Raw genomic sequence first — 19,066 nt, 5'->3', positions numbered from 1 at the left:
GATTATCAATTTGTAGGGCTACACAGAGTTTGGTGACTTCAGGAAAGTTTTTTTCTGAGATAGTTGAGCATGTTTATTCTATAGAAAAGATGGATCATGAGGCCCAAAGGGGCAGTAATAAGAGACCACGTTACCAGGGCAGCTACAATGATTCACAGTTTACAGGAGAATTTCACCATAGGTACCCCCAGCAGAAGCCTTAGTCCAGACATCGCTTCAGCTATCAGATAGAGTTCAGTCTAATTTTAGTAGTTCCAATGGTCAGAGCAGTAGCCAGTCGCAGAGGGGTATTTAGTCAGGATCGTCAACTCAAGGTGGCCATTTCGAATTCACTAGATCTTCTAAACAGAGAAGGGTTCCCGAGGCATGTTATGACTGCGAGGTTGTTGGTCACTTCTCCCGTAGATGTCCTCAGTTTAAGATGGTTGAGACTTCAGTTTTGACTGCACAACCGATTAGGTCAGTGCCGCCGTTAGGTAGGGGTGATGTACAAAGTCATGGGGATAATCCTCAAAGTTCTAGAGGTGGTTCTATAGGAACCCAGTCTAGTGGTGGACATGGTCATTTGTATGCTGTACTAGGTATATCTGAGGCTGAGGTTGAGGATGCTTTGATCACATGTAAGATTATCGTATGCCATCAACCAGTTTCTGCTTTGTTTAATCCCTATTCCACATTCTCATATGTTTATGCTTATTTGCATAGCGGTTGGATTCATGTTTGGAGTCTTTATCTGTGCCATTGCATATAGCTATCCCTTGGGTATTTTCATATGTTTTACTTTCGCGAACGAAAGTCCTTTTAATAGTGGATGTTGTAATGACCCTTACGATCATTTTCCTGTATTTTCATATATTCTCAATATCCAGGGATTTTATATAATTGCCCTAAATTATTATGACTTGCTGGGACTGATAGTTCGGTTCCCAGGCAGTTCGTTGAATTAATTTTAATGATATCTAATATATTATGGATTATTTAATTTAATTTGGCATTTGGTAGAAATATAATTTAGTACCCTTCTAGAATATTTTCGATATAGGTAAAATTCTTTAAGTGATGATATATTTATTAACAAATTTTTATAATTTATTAATATTTTAAGCGGATATAGTAAATTTAGAAATATTAAAATATTATTATTATTATTATTACATGATAGAGGTTTTATTAGAAATGATTTTCTATTAATTATGGTATATTCAAAATATTATAATTATTTTACCATAAATTTATATAATACCCGAATATGTACGCAGTGTAGAAAAAGTATTTGGTGTGGCCACCGCCACCACACACGTGGAAATGGGAAAGGGTGAACCACTTTTGGATGGCTGCCACTTGCCTACAAATTTTTGGCCTAACATTACTTATATATATTTAGTATCTTTGACTTTTTAAAGTGGAAAGAAATGTGAAATTTTTTCCAGTAAGAATATGAATATATATATATATATATATATATTATATTGAAAGATGACATTAGGACGATCAAGGGCAAATATGTAATTATACTCACTATCAGGGGCAAAGTGTATATATATCAAAAAAAAATCTACTACTACCAACAAATTTTTACCTTCCCACCAACAAACTAAAGGTAAGTCTAGAAACATTTATTGTACTCTATCAAATCTTCTTCTTTTTTTCTTGGCTTGGTAACAATTGATGATGAGATTTACAAATCTTTAGCAGTATCTTACCGTTTGTTATTGTTGTTGTTGTTGTTATTATTATCATATTTATGTACTTTTTAATATTTTTAAATGAAGTTTCTTTAGTAATGCCTTTCTATCAAATTCTTATTTTAGCATAAAATGCATGTGTCTACTTTTATTTTTTTCGTTTTCCATTTGCAATTTCTCTTTATTTGCTTTAAATTGTCACAATTTAATATATATATATATATATATATATATATATATATATATATATATATTGTAATCAATTCTTTTATCTTTTATTTTATTAGTGATTTATAACATTATCATTATTAATGGGGCAACTCTCAAGGAAGGCTTTAGTGTCATGGGAGAAACTATGCTACCCAAGGGATGCGGGTGGATTGAATGTGATAAATATCAAGATATGGAATAAAGCAGCAGTCATGAAGTAATTATGGGCAATATCAATCAAGAAGGACTCATTATGGATAAAGTGGGTGCACAGCTACTACATAAAACACAGAAATCTGGAAGATCTGGCCTTACCCAAGACTGCAGCTTGGGTAATCAGGAAAATTTTGGGATGCCGGGACACTTTGATGCAGATGAACTCATTACAAGGATCATTTGCTCATAGATTAGCTGAACTACAGATGGGAGGGTCCTACTAGATAAAGAAAGCTTATGGAAGGCTACTACCTGAGCTCCCAAGAGTCTCCTGGAAAGCAATAGTGTTGCAGCCAATAGTTCACCCTAGGCATAACTTTAACTTGTGGCTAGCCCTGCAACAAAGACTTGCCACAATGACTCGGCTACAAATATTTGGCATACAGGTACCTATGGATTGTATATTTTGTGCAGGTACTATTGAGAGCTTCACCCACCTATACTTTGAATGCGTATATACTAAAGGTCTATGAAGTAGAATAGAGCAGTGGATGGGCTTCGATCATGTTATAGGGTCTTAAGAATCAGAAAAATAGTGGATCAACCAAATGGTAAAACAAAATCTACAGCAACAAACATCACTTGTTATGTATTGTCATGGTAGTATTTTGCATTTGGCGTGAAAGGAACTCTGCTAGATTCCAAGGAAGTTGTTTTAGTGTGGATGCAGTTTGCAGAGAGGTGGCCATGCACATTCACATAAGAGGGAGATGATTAAGCAAATAGCAGCCACAACTGCAAAGACTAAATTATTTCCCTTAATAGTGTTGTTAGGAGAGTGATGATCATTGTTTAGCTTTAGAGAAATTAGTGAGAGGCAAGGGTCTTCTTGAGCCTGATTTTGTATTACAATTTTTTTTGATTGATAAAAGCTCGCTTTTAATTAAAAAAAATCATATTTAATTTCATTTTTTTGCCAAAAAATCCACAAAGATATTTTCTTCTATTTAAAATTTATTTATTTTGAAAATAATTTGAAACATTGTAAAGTTTTTTCATATATCATAAATTTGATGTCTAATCAAATGATATGCAAATAGTAACATATGTTCCATAAAAGATAAAAAAGTAAAATTAATTTTGGCCGCATATTTAATTGCATAAAGAAACTATTGCTATATTGTAGTAAAATAATAATAATAAAAGTACTCATAAATTTGAATAAGCGTTTATCTATTAAATACAATAAACAATTTCTTCATAATTTTAAAACTTCACATGATACATATCATTACAAAGATTTATAATACATATAATTTATGAAAACGTAATTATTTACTAATCACCTATTAAAATTGTTTTAAACAATTTATGCAAAATGTATATTAAATATCTCGTATTAAATTAATACAATATATATATGTTAACATTTGTTAATTCTTTTGATTCTCTATATTTGAGGTGGCAAATTTCTCATTAGGTAGATAAATCACTTCAAAAAATAATTTTTTGTTTATTATATTAAATTGATCTCCTATTTCTGATATATAAGACAAGATATAGAGACAATTCTTTAACATTATGATTCATTAAAACCTTAATTCAATAGACCCTTTTTTATTTGTTAAACACCCATAAAGCGAATTTAATTGTATTTAAAATCAATTTATGTATGGATTAATATTATTTATTGCTTAGTATGATTCTATGAAAAAAGTTAATTACTATAATTTTAATCTATTCTCTTGTATGATTTTTAAATAAACTAGAAAAAAAATATTAACATTAGTTATTTAATCTAAGAAAATGTGTTTGACTTGATCATAAAATAAGCATTAGGGTATATGATATTTTAATATTAACTATGAAACTTAAATAAGTTGTAAGCTAATATTTGATTTTGTAAAAATAAGAAGTTATATTTTATTATATAGTGTGATTTTTTTATTATATATTATAGAAGAGTCGGTAGCAAGGACGAGCAAGGGCAATTTCATCCAAAAACAAAAGTTTCATCTTTAAATGAATGTACATTATGCATCAAGAACAGTTAAATGACAAGAAACCCAACTAGCTTTTATATAATTACTGATGTGCCATCTACCACTCACATCACATCATCAAAATCCCTGCACAATGCTGAAAATATGGGCCCTTCCCCGTGCTACTCCAGTTATTAAAATACTCATACTTAATATTCAATTTCATTTTGCTTTGTTTTTATTTTATTTTGCTACTTTCAATTCAAGTAGATTAAGGGAACATTTAATACGTAGACTAAATTATTTTGAAATTATAATTTTAGTTTTTAGACTATTTTATATCATATGTGAGGTGGTATAAAATAATTCAATGTTTGATTGATAATATAAATTATCACATATCTATAATATATCTCACCTACCTCCTACCGAATGAGCCCTAAGAATATTCACTAAAAAAATATTTCCTCAGTTTCAATTTTACGTTTTAGCTAGATTAAGTATGAAATGTAAAATAAAATTTTATGATCTTAAACTAAAAATTGTGCAAGATATTAAATTCCCTTTAAATTTTATTATTAATACATAATTAACCCATTAAATTTATCGGGGGATTTCATTTAGATTCTCAAACTATAAGTCCTTTTTTCAACTGAAAAATTAATAATTTTTGTGTGTGTTATCATCATCCATTAGGTAGTTAACATAACTGCATAAAATATATCATCTTTTTTAATTATACGCATTCACCTCAATGGGTCTTAAAATTCATAAAATTTCAATTTGAGGATGATAAGGTTGAGCCTATATTTTAAATTTTATGGTGTTAAACATGTCATGTAGAATTTGAAAAAAAGATATTCAAAAATAAAAAAAATATTATTTTTAAAAAAGAAAAATAATATACTTGAACAAAATGAGTAAAATAATTTTAAATAGAAATTATGCTTATTTAAAATTCATTTCATTTAAATATTAAAATCTAATTTATATATGTAAACTAAAATAAATTTGATTTATTTTCAAACTTAACCTAATTAAAATTTGATAGAGAAAAAGTAAAATTTGGATCCAATTTACATGACTGACAATGTAATCATTTAACATTTATAATTAACCCAATTAAAGTTTTATCACTTTGAGTAGATTGCTTGAGTTTCTCAAATTACCAAATAATTCATTATACTGCTATACATTCTTTTGTCTTAGATAAGAAAATAGACAAAATTTATTTTTATAATAAATTTTATTAATGTATACTAATGACAAATTTGAGTTTCCATAAGTTTTGTGTTCATAGCAAAACATAGTTTATACTTCAAATCTATCATAAAAGTTTTTTGGTCTAAAACTTTTTATTGTGATTTTGAATTAAGAGTAGTGTTTATTGATGTCAAAAGAATTATCAAGAAAATAATTTTAGTTGGATTTCATGTTTGAATCAGTAAAGAAAAATTTTGCGAATATTCATGAAAAATTTCATTATTTCAAGCTACTAAATTTGCTTTTCATGAATACTCGGCTAGAGTAAAATAGAGTCTGTAAAGGAGAAGTAAAAGCAGAAAAAGAGATGAGATAGTCGATAAGACTAAATTTGATATTATCTTTATATCATATTTGGTTAATAATATAAATTTATCATAAATTCATAAGATATCCCACCATACACCTCTGCTAGCAAATACCACTATTTTTGGTTTTGGATCTTCCAAATCATTCCCGCAGGAGATCCGGACCCATTTTTTTCTGATCCTTCAAATGACCCCTAAAAGTATCCACTGGGAAATAAATATTTTCTCAATTTTGATTTAACATTTTAACTAGATAAAACATGGAATGTAAAATGAGATTTTATGATCTTAAATTAAAAATTGTGTAAGGCATTAAATATCCTTTAAATTTTAAGATTAATAAATAATTAACCCCTTCTAATAAGTGTTTCAGTTACACACTTTCAATTTAATTTAATAATTTTTTTGTGTGTGTTCTCATCATCCATTAGGTAGTTAAGCTAACCGCATAAAACACGTCATCTTCTTTAATTATATGCACTTGCCTCAATAAGTCTTAAAATTCATAACATTTCAATTTGTGGTTGATATTGTATGTTTTATAAAATATAATTTATTGTTATAAAACATACTATAGAAAAAAATAATAAATATTTCATAATTTCTAAAATAGAGAAATAAAGAACAATTATACTTTACTACAAGAAATATGTTTTAAAAAATCTAATAAGGAACAAAAAGATATTTGTAAAAATTATTATATATAATCCAATTATAGTGATCTAAATGAAAATGATCATTAGATAATAAATGAGGACAAATATAATAATGTGTAGGAAAAGTAATAAACACACGTACCAATTCTATTGCATAAATTTTTATTGTGAGGACTATCAATCTTATCCTATTATCCTTTATATAGAAGTATAATATTAAAATTTTAAACTAAAAATTGTGTAAGGTATTAAATATCCTTTAAATTCTAAACTTAACATAATTAAACCCTTCTAATAAGTGTTTCAGTAACACATTTTCAGTTCAATTTAATATTTTTTTTGTGTGTATGTTCTCATCATCCATTAGGTAGTTAAGTTAACCACATAAAACATGTCATCTTCTTTAATTATATGCATTTCCCTCAATAGGTCTTAAAATTCGTAACATTTCAGTTTAAGGTTGATATGTATAATTAAGGAGATAAAAATATTTTATATGATTAAGTTAACTATATAATAATGAATGAAAATATGTGTAAATTTTTTTTTCAAAATTCGAATCAAAAGTGTGTCAGATTGAATTAATTTATTAGAAGTTGAGATTGAACGTATATTTTATAATGTTAAACATGTCATGCAAAATTTGAAAAAAAAAAAAGATATGCAAAAATAAAATAGTCATTCTTTAAAAAAAAAAATACTTGAATGGAATGTGGGGAATAATTTTAAATAGAAATTATATTTAATTTGAAATTCGTTTCATTTAAATATTAAGATTTAATTTATACTTCAAATTTATCATACAATTTTTTTTTATCTAATGCTTTTGTTTTTTATTTTGAATTTAGAGAATTGTTTATTGATGTCAGAAAAATTATCAAGTAAATAATTTTAATTCAATTTCATATTTACACCTAAAAATACTCATAGTAAATATATATAGATGCATGTATGTCTGTGTTCTTCTATATTTGGGGCCTTCTAGTTTTTTTTTCTTAAAATTGATTAGAGTTCTTGGTTAGCCTTACAAAAATGCATATGAGTTAAGGGACGTTGTGGAGAATAATTTTTTTGATATTATTCAAGTTCGGGTTCTAGTAGCGCTATTTTGAGGCTTCGTGGAAAGGCTTTTTAGTGTTGGCATCCAAGTAGGCTAGGCTTACCCTACCTTTTGATTAAGCTTATTTACTGAAATTGTAAACTATTATGCTAGCTTTGGATAAGTGCTTATAGATGCATATTATTTGATATATATAAACTGTTTTATTTATCCGGATTAGGACCCTGTTCTAGTAGATTTTGGTATTTTATCTTTCGATATAATATGACAGCTATCTACTCTAGTTAGTCTTTTGCACTCGAGACTGCTTGTGTATGTTGTGCGTATTTTAGATTTTTGTCTAGTGCTCTGGTACCTTTTAGTAGAGACTCTAGTATTGATCTTATCAGGTCTTGGGAGGGATTTTTTTGTATATTTAGTCTTTTTTCCTCCTCTCGTTTTGATATATTATATATGCTCCCTTCTTAGTTTTCACTTATTATTGTTATTGTTATCATTATACGTGATCTTTTATTTGGTTTTTGCCTCTTAGCCTATTACCTATCATTTTAGACTATGGCTTGGCTTACCTACTGGTGGGTTAAATTAAGCGCCATCACGACTTGAGAAATTGAGTTGTGATAGCTTGTGATTGGGGCATTATAAATACCACTTGTTAAATATTTTTAGGGGTATCTTTGGATATCTTGGAACATCAAGGAGTTGCGACTACACTTTTTTTAGGTTTACATTCTTTTATTTAACATTCTATTAGATTATATCATGTATTCAACCTTTTATATCATGACTATGATGATGAGTGGCTAAGAACCTCCTTTCCGGGGTTAAATCCAAGAACATGAGTACTATTGTTAAGGATTGATTTTGTTTAATTTGCTTATCATTATTGGTTGTTTTTTTGTTCTTGATTTAATTATTTTGAGGATTGACCACCCTTAGGATATATCAATTGTCTACCTTTTTAATCTTGGGAGAGGGATTAGGGAGATAGAATATGAGAATGAATAAAGTATGGTTTGTATTAGTTTATGAAATAAGGAATTCAAATTAGCGACTAGGACAGGGATGTACTTAGATGCCTTACTTGATTCAAATGTAGGATGATAGCTTACAGAACTTAATTGGATTATGATGTAGTTGTAATGTCCACATTAGGCAAAAGGCTAGAGGTTGGGAGACCATGATCATTCAACTAACCCTACGAATCAACAACCAAGATAAGAAAGTTAACGAATGAAGTGCAATAACATAGTATGATTGTTCAAAGTGTTTTAACCCTGGGCTTTACTCCATTGATTGCTCCAAGACTTTTATTTTCTGCATTGTTCACTTTCCTTTAGTTTATAAATTACAAACTATCTTTTAGTTACTCTTGCACCAATTGAATCTAAATTATGAACTAGAATTGAATCGTTGTTAGATCAAGTCCCAGTGGGATCAATATTCTCCTTTCTTGAAGGCCACTTTAATACTTGATAGACCACATACACTTGTATGTGCGCTTGGGTGTTGTCACTATGATGTCTTATATCATCAGTTTGAACTCTCAAGTTCCTGACCGCACTTAGACATTCCAGCGCATCAACAGTAGCAGCAGTGGTGAGTCCTCATATTTTAAGAATCGATTATATTTATTTCAGTGTTTTCAGTGTAGAAGTCAGTTGGAGTTAGCTGGGGCTTGTCCTATTAATTCTTATTCAGTCAGTTTTAGAGGCTTTCGAACACTTCAGATAGTCAGTCAGTTTGTCATTACTTTTATTTCTTTTCAAACCATTGTTTTCAAACTTATGATTCAGAAATGTTTTAGTATTTAAAACCTTATGGTGTATTCAGTTATTCTGCACATGTGTATTTTATCATTATTATTCGGTGCTCGTAACAGGTACCAACTCATGAGTTAACTTGTGGTCTTTCGTGATCGTAAACGCCATGTGGTGTCCAGGGTGTATTTCCGGGGTGTTACAATGTTTTATCTGAAAAGTGAATTAAGTTTTCTTGATTTGACTTCTTTAGTTAGTATGTCTTTAGATATGTCAGTATAGTTATTCTTTCTTGGTATCTTTGTTGATTATCATCATCCCTGACCCCCCTCATAAAGTGTCAAATTGATCTGAATAATGAAGGGAGCCCCAATTTTATCAACTTGCAGAGTGCCACTTCAACTTTAGGAGCTCAGTGTTCTTCCTCCAAAATTGAGGAAGATCCTATTCGTAGAGCTTTGGAATATTTTCACTAAGAACAGTTATGCGCAAGCTTATGTAATTATGTATTTTATTTGAGAAGTGCATTAAAATTTTCTTGAATTGACTTCTATGGTTAGTATGTCTTGAAGATGTCATTATAGTTGGTCTTTCTTGTCCTCTTGATTGATTATATTATCCCTAACCCTACCCAAACCCCAAACTTTTCAAAAAATTAAAAAATTGATCGTCGTTTCCTTTTCAAGAAGTGTAGAGGATGTTTGCTACCCATTTCCTTTGTTTTACTATAGTCCTATCTTACTGGTTCAATTGTTTATTTCTTGAATACAATTCACATTGAGGAAGTTGTGTCTGTTCAGAAAAAGTAGTATGACTATATTGCAAAGTCGGGTTATGGACATGTTATCCTATGGTCTATTCTAAGTGGTTATGAATTGCTTCTATATTGCTATCTGAATGTATAATGTTCTCGTTAGTGTATTTTTTCTCTTGGATTTGTTTTTATTTTGCATCTATAACTTTAAAATATTTAAGTTACGACACTACAAGTTGGTTGTTTGCTTGAAGAAGTAGGCAATCATCGTTTTCATGTTTTGTACTGAAGAGTTCATATACATGTTGTATCAGTCACATTCTGACACAAATTTAAGTAGGAGACTTATTATGTGAGAGAATTACTAAGGTGCTCTTATAACTACAAAAAGTGATAGTTATCGAATAGTTGAAGTAACAACCTTGGGAACCAGGTTCAAATTCAAATAAAGGTGATGATATGAAAGCACTAATATTAATAGTATTCCAAAACAGAAAGAGATATTTACGAACCAGATGAAAATTAAGAATTGTTGGAGTTTGATTGGAGTGCTAATATACAACTCATCTATAGCTTCTTATGTATTAATTTTTCATTTCAACACTTTAACAAGATAGATGATCAAAATTTTTTTTTTGACAATTGTAGGAATATATTGTTACTGTGAGGAGTAAAATTACAGAGATAGTGAACAATTTTAGATAGCACTACATTTCAAGTTGTACAACATATCTTTGGAGGGAGATGGCTAATAATTGACCTTTGAAACGATCATCATAGTTGCACCATCTACACACATTGGGTAAAATACTGTAACTCTACTGTAACATTACTAAAATGATGTCATAATATCTATCTCTTTTTGTGATTTACAAAATATCTTTAACTTTTGTTGACAAGGATGGAGAAGGAAACCATATCAAGGTCCCTGTTGGAATGTCTATGTTAGAAGATGCACATGAAAATGACATTGAATTTAAAGGTCAACTTTGTTGAGTCATCTCCAATTGACAAATCTTATCATCCTTAACTACTTAAGTTCACTAACAATTTGTAAATGATCAGGCAACTTAGTAAATCATGGTATTACTTTCTGTCGATTAGGAAGTATTTAGTGGATGTGTTAGAAATGTGATCTAACATCATATTGCACAAACGGATTAAAACAACCATTGTAACTTGATGAGGTCCTAATAAGAAACCAACAATCTAGAGAATTTTATTCTATCGGTGGCTTGTTTGAAGGAATTCTGCATCTTCTTAAAAATGTTTCTGTTAAAATAAAGAGCCCAAGTTTCTGGTTTCTTTATCTTAACCCTTCTCATTTTTATTATTTTCTTCTCCACCTCCAACACCTCTCCCTCTATCGTCACTACTAAGATTCTTACTTCTCATCTTCATTCCGACTGATTTTCTTCTTTCATTCATTCTCATAGAACTAGCAGTACAGTTTTAGCACCCATAAACTTCCCAAGAAAATCTTGGATTTATGCTGTTATTGAAGAGGACACTTTTCCATCTTGTGATATTTTTGATGGTGAATGGATAGAGGACAATGATCTTCAACCACTTTATAAATCGGTTCTTGTCCATTTGTTGATAATGCTTTTAACTATTTCAATAATGGACGTCATGATACAGACTATCTCAGGCTTAGATTGAAGCCACATGGTTGTGACATCCCAAGGTTTGACGGGTTGAAAATGCTAAAGATGGTAAGGGGGAAAAGGCTGGTTTTTATGGGAGATTCATTGAATAGGAACATGTGGGAATCTCTGGTTTGTGCCTTGAGAAACTCACTCAATGACAAGAATAGAGTGAATGAAGTTTATTGACGCCGTGAGTTTGGAATTCAAGGATTTTATTCCTTCAAATTTAAGGATTTCAAATGCTCAATTGACTTTATAAAATTGCCATTCTTAGTTCAAGAATGGAAGTTCTCGGATAAAGCTGGAGCACGCCGTGAAATTCTACGACTGGATACAATCCATGGCTCTCTTACTAAGTACCATGATGCTGACATTATCATCTTCAACACTGGTCATTAGTGGACTCACCAGAAAGCTAACAAAGTGAATAACTACTTTCAAGAAGGGAATCATGTGTACGATAAATTGGAAGTGGAAGATGCATATACTAAGGCATTAAAGACATAGGCACATTGGGTTGATACTACTATCAACAACAACAGAACTAAGGTGTTTTTTAGGGGATACTCAGCTTCTCATTTCAAAGGTGGTCAATGGAACTCAGGAGGAAACTGCGATGGAGAAACAAAATCAAAAAACAAATGAGGCTCAATTGGGTCTATATCATGGATGGTGAGAGTTCTTGAATCAGTAATATCAGAAATGAAAGCACCAGTTATTTATCTCAACATTACGAAGATGACAGACTATAGAAAAGAAGGGCACCCTTCAATATTCAGAGAAGCAAAATCAAAGAGGAAGCCTGGGATGTTCTAAAACTGCAGCCATTAGTGTCTCCCTAGTGTACCACATTTTTGGAATCATCTAGTTTATGCAACTTTGCTTGAATCAGAACAGAAGTTTTCCTATCCCAAATAAGCCATCACTCTCTCTGGCCTTCCCCTAAGGTCTTATAATGGGTAAATATGATAAAATGCATATTTAAAAAAACAACATCATCTTGCACTCTTACTTATCCAAAAACTTCATTAAAAAGCCAGAAAACTTATTTGCCTACACATTTGAGCATAATGTGTTGTAATTCCCAAAATTGTTTCAAAGTTTGTGATATGGTTGAGCTTAAAGAGTTTCAAAAGGAGAATCAGGAGCATTGTGAGCTCATCGTCTTCATACTAGAGATACTATTGAAGTGATGAAGGTGATGGTAACAAGGGAATCTTTTAATATATCTTTAAGGTTTCATGGACAGATAATGATTGTGGATTGAACATGGGACAATTTTATTGACGGTGATTATATATGTCTTTTCTATTTTTATTATTTTTCTATATACTACTTATATACTACATAGAAGCATGAAGTGTTAGGACGACCACAACATAAATAAATTTTAAAAAATTATATAAAATTGATTGAAGAAAATAATTAAATTTTTATCATCGCGCGAAGCGCGACCAATTTTCCTAGTTATCAGTAAAACTTCACAAATCAAGCAGCTAAGCACAACATGCTTAGTTCTTGAATGAATCTCCATGCAAAGCTAGAGGTCTAACATAATCACATTGATTAAGCAAAAAAAGCTTAATGTCTTGTCGTGCTCTAGTAGTAGTGATGTAGGCTATCTATCAAACAACACTTTCAATATCTATATTGTTCTTCATAAACACTCTCTTGTTTTTTTTCAATTTATATTGCATACACAAAAATTTGCAAATATATGCTTGAAAATCTGAGCTTGCAAAGTCTTCCCTTTATCGCATTGAACACATCAACGAAGAAACTCATCCCAGCTAACTGAGGAGAATGGTGATCTGTGAAGTCAAGTAAGCATTCCATTTCACCAAAAAATGGTAATCTATATTGTACAAATGTATTCTCCATGCACTTATCTTCCAAAAGACACAAGCTATATATTTTAGTGACATCAATCTTTCACTTAGCTAATCTATCAATAGTGGCTAGTCTTTTATATAACATAAGCTACATAGTGAATATTACCTGAGGTCTAGCTGTAGTATTGAACATGAGGCATTTTCATTGGACTCTAGGTTGATGTCCCAGCAGATAGATATACTTAATCAGACTTTTTTTCCTGTTCTGAGTTAGCTGCACCTAATCAACCACATTTTTAACAACCAAAACATTCTTAGTCATCTATCTTGCTTGCTTATTAATAGAGTGTGAACTCTGATCTTTATATAGAAATTGTGGATTTACTTGATCCATAACTTATTTTCCTTACTAAAAAGATCCCAATACACTCTATCCACTCATGTTCTATTTCAAAATTGAATAGTAACTAATCTTATACCACCAGTAGACTTAGGGCAAGAAACTCTTTCTCATGCCATAAGAATCTTCTAGGTGATATGACCTTCCCAGGACCATAGATAGCTTCTACACAACCCATCAATAATCTTCATAATCTTTACTGGGATAACAAATAGCTAAGCTTAATATGATTGCATACCAGATATGTAACATCCCGGTTTTTTGGTCCTTGGAAATTCCTGAAATTTGGCACTCAAACTCATGGTTACGATTTAGTCTACGAGTCGTAGGGTGTTCTGACAGGTCGTTGGGATGAGTAGTAACCAAATCATTAAGTTTGTGGCTATATTTTGTTAGGTTCAAGGTGTATGTGAATGGAAAATTGAGGAAAAATGGTGGTGAGAAGGGAGACACTAATTTAGAAAGTGTACTCCCAAATTAGAAAGTTCCCTCATTTCTCCCACATTGGTGGTAGAAGAGAACTTGAAAGTGTTTATAGTGAGCAACACTAACTCCACATAGATAGTGAGGCAAGAATTAGGTGATGCCTCACGTAGTCGTCGTCGTCGCTCGCTCCGCTTGGATTTGGATTTGGAAAATGATCGATCGATGAGATCTAATTTTTTAGACAAAATTTATTTGGAACTTGTTTACAAGTGAAATGTTAATCCAAAATCTGATGGAATTAATTTTCTTCAAATGCAAGCGCATTTCAGGTGCAATTCCAATGCATACGCAACGTATATCACGAAGGGATACAACCCTTCAAGAAAAGGCACATTGTTTTGCACCATAGGATGACATGCGACCACAGACATAGGACAAGTCGAGACCTGCAGATGCAGTTCAAATGCAGTTGCACATTGGAATGAGTAGAACGTCATCTGCAGACACAGTCCAGGCGCATCTCCAACGCAGTCCCAACGTAGGGACATGACTGTTGCAAAAAAGGTGCCTTTCAGCTGAACCAATGCATCCTTTCTGAAAGGATACACTTAAGGCTATAAATACCTAATATTTTCCTCAGGTATAGTAATCAATTTTGACAGCAAAAACTCTTTTATTCTTAACAAAAACTCTGTGTGATCATTAAGCTGTTGAGTGAGTTCGTTGAATCCAACAATTTGAGGTACCGCTATTATTCAGATTGAAGGCCATTTTATCCTAGGAGGAAGATTCCATAATCTCGGGTACAGTGAGGGAAATTATTCCTTAAGGACACTCTGTGAAGTCACGGGACTTGGACTTACAAATTCTGTTTCATCTTATTACTGGTAATTAACATACTTCTTGGATAGATTATTAGTAATCTTGTGTTGAAGGTGTTAAAAGAACTGCATAGGTGTTCTTGTTTATACATGAACTTGTGTTGAAGTTAATGTAGCATTTATACAGATTATTGTATCCGAAATACCATAAAATAACAATCTTACGGAATAATCCTCAGAATCTGTATTGCTTGTTTTTGGAGATTAAAGCTTTAAGCTTTCTACTCCGTTTGAACTTAACTAGTGATTAGAAGATATAAAATCTTCATCACAAGTTAAAGATTACTCGATTGATGATTGGAAGTCATAAAAACTTTGTCGTTAACTAGAAACAAGAAGTGTTTAAAGTTGTTTCAACTTTTTAATAAGTATTTCAATAAACTAAAGGTAATGTCTTATGGTGATAGGAAAAATGACTAACGAAAGTCAAATGCAAGATGTGGCTATGACTGTGGGGGCAACTAGTATTTCCTCAACAAGTCGAGCAAATGCTCCGCAACCTATGACACTTACGGAAAAGCCCGAAAAATTTGTGGGCTACTTTAAGAGATGGCAGCAGAAGAGATGTTCTTCTACCTCACAACACTGTCTTCAAATGTTCACTAGTGAGGATGCTCCTGAGGTGCCTGGGGGAACCTCGGACAAAGAGTTTTTCATAATTGTAGAGGCTTGGAAATACTCAGACTTCCTTTGCAGGAATTATATCTTGAGTGGTATCCAAGACTACCTCTATAATGTTTACAGTTGAACTAAGACTTTGAAGGAATTATGGGGGCCACTAGAATGAAAATACAAGACAGAGGATGCGGTAATTAAGAAACTCTTTGTTGCAAGGTTCCTGGACTTTAAAATGATAGATAGAAAATCGGTTGTCTCTCAAGTGCAGGAATTGCAAGTAATCATCCACGATCTCCTAGCGGAAGGTATATCTTTGAAAAATACCTTAGTTGAACAAATTGAAAATATTCTTATTACTCACATAAACTTTTTTGTTGGTTTGATTGTGAATGACACATTTTAAGTAGCAGCGATAATTGAGAAGCTACCACCTATGTGGAAATACTTTAAAAATAACTTGAAGCACAAGCGCAAGGAGATGACTGTCGAAGATCTTATTGTCCGACTACGTATTGAAGAGGATAATAAAGCTGCCGAGAGAAGGTCAAAAGGGAATTCTACAATTAATGGAGCACATATTGTAGAAAATAACCAAAACAATTCTAAGAAAAGGAAGAAAGTTTAACATAGAAGCAATCAACGCAAGAAGAAATTCAAGGAAAAGTGCTTCAACTGTGGCAAGATTGGCTACCAGTCCACGAATTGTTGTACCCCTAAGAAAGGCAAGAAAAAGGACCAAGCAAATATGATTGAGTCTAACAAAGAATGTGATGATTTGTGTGCTATGCTTTTAGAATGCAACATGGTGGGGAATCCTCATGAATGGTGGATGGATTCTGGTGTCACCCACCATGTTTATTCCAACAAAGAGTTGTTTTCATCATTCGCTCTAGCTCAAGTAGAAGAAATGATCTACATGGCTAACTCCGCTATTGCTAAGGTAGAAGGAACATGAAAAGTATGCTTGAAAATGACTTCAGTAAAGGTCTTGACACTTAAGAATGTCTTGTATGTTCTGGAGTTAGGTAGGAACTTGATTTCTATTTCACTTCTAGACAAGAACGGATTCAAATGTGCAATCGTTTATGGAAAAATTGTAATTAGCAAAGGAGAAGTGTATGTAGGAAAAGACTATCTCACCGAGGGCCTTTATAAGATGAATGTAATGAATATTGAAATCAATAAAAATTCAAATTCTTCTTACTTGCTTGAGTCTTATGATTTGTGGCATGAACTTTTAGGCCATTTTAATTAGAAAACATTACGAAAACTGATTAACTTAAGAAGTTTTGCAAAATTTTGAATGCAATAAATCTAAGTGTCAAACATGTATGGAATCAAAGTATGCAAAGAATCCTTATAAGTCCGTTGAAAGGAATTCAAATCTCTTAGACTTATTACACACTGACATTTGTGATATGAAGTCAACACCATCACGTGGTGGGAAAAAGTATTTCATAGCTTTTATAGATGATTGCACTAGATATTGTTACGTCTACTTGCTAAACAATAAGGATGATGCAATAGATGCATTTAGGCAATACAAAATTGAAGTTAAAATCAGTTAGAGAAAAAAATAAAAATGATAAAAAGTGATAGGGGCAGAGAATATGGATCTCCCTTTGCGCAAATATGTATAGAGAATGGAATCGTCCATCAAACTCCGACCCCATATTCACCTTAATCTAACGAAATTGCAGAAAGGAAAAACCAAACATTGAAGAAAATGATGAATGCCTTACTTATAAGTTCTGGTTTACCGTAAAACTTATGGGGGGAGGCTATTCTTATAGCCAACCGTATACTCAATAGAGTTCCCCATAGTAATACATAATTGATTCCTTATGAAAAATAGAAAGGAAGGAAACCCAACTTGAAATATTTCAAAATGTGGGGGTGTCTAGAAAAGGTCCAAGTTTTTCTACCTAAAAGGGTTGAGATAGGACCTAAGACGGTGGACTGTATGTTCATAGGATATGCTAAAAGTAGTAAAGCATGTCCGTTTTTGGTTCATAAATCCGAACATCTGGATATAAATGAAAATACGATAATTGAATTAGATAATGCTGAATTTTTTGAAAATATTTATCCGTATAAAACTAGACATAATAGTCTAGTGGAGGGTCTAAACGACCTTGAGATAAATCAAGTGAGAATGTACATAATGAAGAGAATCCAAGACGTAGTACACGTCAACTTCGTTTGGATCAGATTTTGTAAAATTTCTCTTAGAAAATGAGCCTCAAATATTTAAAGAAGCGATGTCGTTGTTAGACTCATCCTTTTAGAAAGAGGCAGTCAATAGTGAGATTGATTCAATTTAAGCAACCATACATGGGAATTGGTTGATCTTCCTCCAGGAAATAAACCTTTAGGTTCTAAATGGATCTTCAAAAAGAAAATGAAGACGGATGGTACTATTGACAAATACAAGGCAAGACTTGTAGTAAAATGATTTAAACAGAAAGAAGGCCTTGATTACTTTGATACATACTCACCAGTAACAAGGATAATATCGATTAGAATGTTAATTGCCTTGGTGGCGGTATATGGTCTTGAAATCCATCAAATGGATCTAAAAACCGCATTCCTAAATGGAGAATTGGAGGAAGAAATTTACATGGAACAACCTGAGGGTTTTGTGGTTCCAGGAAGGGAGAATAAGGTGTGTAAACTTATTAAGTCACTATATGGACTAAAGCAAGCACCTAAACAATGGCATACGAAGTTTGACCAAACCATGTTGGCAAACGGGTTCAAGATAAATAAATGTGATAAATGTGTTTATATTAAAGACACTCCAAATCACCAAGTCATTATTTGTTTATATGTGGATGATATGTTGATCATCAGTAGAGACATTTCTGACATAAATGAAACGAAACAAATGCTCGAGAGAAACTTTGATATGAAAGACCTTAGAGTTGTAGATGTGATCTTAGGTATAAGAATCCATAGAACTTCACAAGGGTTGGCATTATCACAATCTCATTATATCGAAAATGTACTTGATAAATTCAAGTATATGGAGTTCGGTATTGCCAAGACTCCCTTGGATATGAGCTTTGCACGTTGAAAGAATGAAGGTGAAAGTGACTCACAATTGGAGTATGCAAGAGTATTGGGATATTTAATATATATAATGAACTGTACACGACCAGACATAGTATGCGCTATTAGTAAGTTGAGTCAGTACATGAGTAATCCCAACAAAACTCATTGGATTGCAATGAAAAGAGTTTCGAGGTATCTTAAATACACTCAAGACTATTCTTTGAATTATAATAAATACTCTTAGTACTTGAAGAATATAGTGATGCAAATTAGATCACTAGATCGAACGAAGTAAAATCCACAAGTGGATATGTATTTACTATCGGTGGAGGAGCAGTATTTTGGAAATCATCCAAACAGACATGTATTGCT

General features: G+C 31.8%; 1 pseudogene; it reads left to right on the top strand.

Moving 5' to 3' along the window:
• The first annotated feature begins 421 nt into the window (after positions 1-421).
• Positions 422-12,401, top strand: LOC107848989 (annotated as a pseudogene).
• The last annotated feature ends 6,665 nt before the right edge of the window (positions 12,402-19,066 follow it).

This window comes from Capsicum annuum, chromosome 12 (genome assembly GCF_002878395.1).
Source record: "Capsicum annuum cultivar UCD-10X-F1 chromosome 12, UCD10Xv1.1, whole genome shotgun sequence".
NCBI classification, from domain to species: Eukaryota; Viridiplantae; Streptophyta; class Magnoliopsida; order Solanales; family Solanaceae; genus Capsicum; species Capsicum annuum.
The sequence above is the reverse complement of the archived record's forward strand: the minus strand, read 5'-3'. Positions and strand labels throughout refer to the sequence as shown.